A 3,197-nucleotide genomic window follows, 5' to 3' on the forward strand; every position below is an offset into this window, starting at 1 on the left:
TCCACTACCCACAGGGCTGTAAAGATGGTCAGTAGAACATGGCCTTGTAAAGATTGCTATAATCTAAATGGATTTGAACAATGGGATCGAAGAGAATAAAGAAGAATGATGCTCTGGCCAGTTTGGTTCAGTTGGTTGAGCATTGCCCCATACAATGAAAGGTCACCAATTCAATTTCAGGTCAGGGCACATACCCAGGGTTCAGGTTTGATCTTAGGTCAAAGTGGGTGCGGGAAGCAACTGATCGATGTTTCTCTCTCCCTCTCCCTTCATTTCTCTCTAAAATCAATAAAAACATATTTTTAAAAAGGAAAGTGCCAAAAGGAAATAAGGGTTGCATAAGATTCCTACACTTGTTGGAAAAGAGATGCATTTTTTTTGAGAGGTGAGAGAACATAGGCCTTCCGGAAGTGACCAGCAGGCAGGAAAGTAAGCAGTGGCCCACACCCAGTTGAGAGCAGTGAAGAGGAGCATGAGACAAGGCTGTCAGATGGGTCACTCAGTAGTAAGCAATAATTAGAAAGAAAAAACTGGAGGGTGAAAAAAGATAGGTAAAACTGATGAGCAGAACAAAAATAAACTTGTTTCTGCATGGCCTTCAGGTTGAGGGTAAGGAAGGTGGGGTCAAAAAGAAAGCCTAGGCCTTGCAAATGAAACCTTTCTTGCCTCAGCACGTAGTTATTCTGGTTTCTAGAATCACAATGAAACTGGAAAAGTGAATGTAGGTTTACAAATACAGAATGCGAGCCTCACAACTAATAAATACTAATCTTAATAATATCATCACAGACCCCGTCAACCACAAATTTTCCTTGCTCTTCCCTTGCCTCCCACTCAAACTAAAGCTATCCATCTTATGGCCTTACATTTTATTTCTGAGGCCCTACTTCAATCATCTGAATTTCTCCTGGAGCTACATGGAAGTTGTAAGGCCTTCTCTAACCACCAGATGGAAGTAAAGAACCTTATGAGGTTAATTTTGATAGATGTTTTCAACTTTACTGTTGACACTTGAGGCCAGATCATTCTTTTATGTGGGAGAATGTCCTATGCATAATAGGAAAGGGTCACCCATATTTTATCCCAGCAGATGAAACAATTTTATTTCACCATTGTCTTTAAAATCACAAAGACACTATGTTCTTCATATAAAAACATAAGTACATATAACTATATTTTGTAGAAAATGATTATATAGACCCTCTGAAAGAAAAAAATGCTTCCTATTACATGGTTTCAGTGAAGGTGCTTGGAAAGAACTCACATTTGGTCTGCTTCCTAAAACATACAATTCCACCATTTCATCTTTTGGTTCAAAGTATAGATTATTGTCATTATACATATTCCTGTGTTCTTACACATTTGATAATACACATATATAATGGAGGATTATCACTTAATGCTCTATTGGTTTACCAGCCTTTTCTGCAGGTTCATCACCAGGTTGAGCAGGCTGTGCCTTTCTCTGTGGCCTTTCTTCAATGTCTTCCAGGAATGGAGACACATTATCATCATCATTATAAATCATAAACTCCAAGTCTTTACCAACAATTCCAATGGAAACACTCTTTGTAGTTAGGTCCTGTTCTGTAAGAAGTGTCTCTCTCTCTCTCTTTTTTTTTTTTTAAATATATTTTTTATTGATTTTTTACAGAGAGGAAGGGAGAGAGATAGAGAGTTAGAAACATCGATCAGCCGCCTCCTGCACATCTCCTACTGGAGATGTGCCCGCAACCCAGGTACATGCCCTTGACCGGAATCGAGCCCGGGACCCTTCAGTCGCAGGCCAACGCTCTATCTACTGAGCCAAACCGGTTTCAGCAAGAAGTGTCTCTCTTAAAGCATGCAGACCATGCTTAACCAGTTCATTCAAATTGCATTCCATAAACTCAGACATATGTCTGTCCAAGTAAGTATGAGCTGATTGAAAATGAGCTCCAATAGACACAGATCTGCTGTCAAAATAGTTAGCAGATAGACAGGTATGGAAAACAAGAGGGCCCATATCATCATAACCAGCAATAAGCAGTCCAACAGGAAAATCTTTGTGTTGGTATCTGGGTCTTGCTTCCAATTATAGAAGAGGAGTCACAGGAAGAGGTCTGTCAAATACAAATCTGGGATCCAAACACTCCTGGAGCATAAAATTACACAACAGGCTAGCACCAGCAGTAAGTCCCACAATTGAAATACCTATATGTGAACATGGAGAATTTTTTTCAGGTGAGCTGCAAGTTCTGAGTGTGCTTTCTTCAGAGTAACCAACACTGCATGGGGTTTCTTATTTCAGACCAACTGTGGCTAAACCTTGATTGACAGCTTCCATTGCGTATTCAGTTTGTTGAATCCTGCCCTGAAGGCTACAAACACTGATATCTTTGTCACACTGGTTGTAAACCATGGTTCCAACATGGGCGTGGCTGTCCTCTCCTGCAGACCTGCCTATCAATGAGCACTGAAAAAACTAAGGCTTGGCCATCTACAGGAATGTCTGTGCAATCAGATTTTGATGGAGTTTTTTTTAAAAAAAAAATCTAAGTTGTTGTTTTATTTTTTTATTGCATTTATTGGGGTACAGGTTTGAAGTGTACAACTCAGTAAAATATCATCTGCACGCTCCGCAGTGCACCCATTGCTTTTAATAACATTTATTCATTGAAAAAATAATTTAATGTGGAAAAACATACGAAAGGAAATTAAAAACACACAAAATCCCACTCCTCAGATAAACTTCTGTGAATAGTTTAATGACAATACTAGGCACTATGGGCACATAGTTAAATATGTATAATTGTGCATATATAATAATCTACTATCCTATAATCTCCTTTTCACTCAAAATTTCCTAAGGACATCTTTTGATATCAACAATATTGGTCTATTTAATAATTTTAATGCCTGAATAATGTACATTTATTTGTACCTAAACAGATCTCCACCAGGTGGCAACCAGACTCCTAAATTTCCACTATTATTAATTGCATTGCAATGAACATCTTTGAACATATATCTTTGCACAGGCTGAGATTGACACAGTTTCACAATCAACATTTCTGTGTATCTAGAATTTTTCCAGGACCCAGAGCTTTATGAAGTGACTTAGAGATAGATCTTGTTCTCAAGATATACATAGGCTGGTAGGAAATTGAACACAGGACCAAAAAAAATAAAAATGATGGTGAGTGGCATGGAAATAC

General features: G+C 38.4%; 1 pseudogene; it reads right to left on the reverse strand.

Annotated features, from left to right (window-relative positions):
• Positions 1-1,396: 1,396 nt before the first annotated feature.
• LOC118659670 lies at positions 1,397-2,401 on the reverse strand (annotated as a pseudogene).
• Between the last annotated feature and the right edge of the window lie 796 nt (positions 2,402-3,197).

Source organism: Myotis myotis, unplaced genomic scaffold (assembly GCF_014108235.1).
Source record: "Myotis myotis isolate mMyoMyo1 unplaced genomic scaffold, mMyoMyo1.p scaffold_m19_p_66, whole genome shotgun sequence".
In the NCBI taxonomy this organism is placed as follows: domain Eukaryota; kingdom Metazoa; phylum Chordata; class Mammalia; order Chiroptera; family Vespertilionidae; genus Myotis; species Myotis myotis.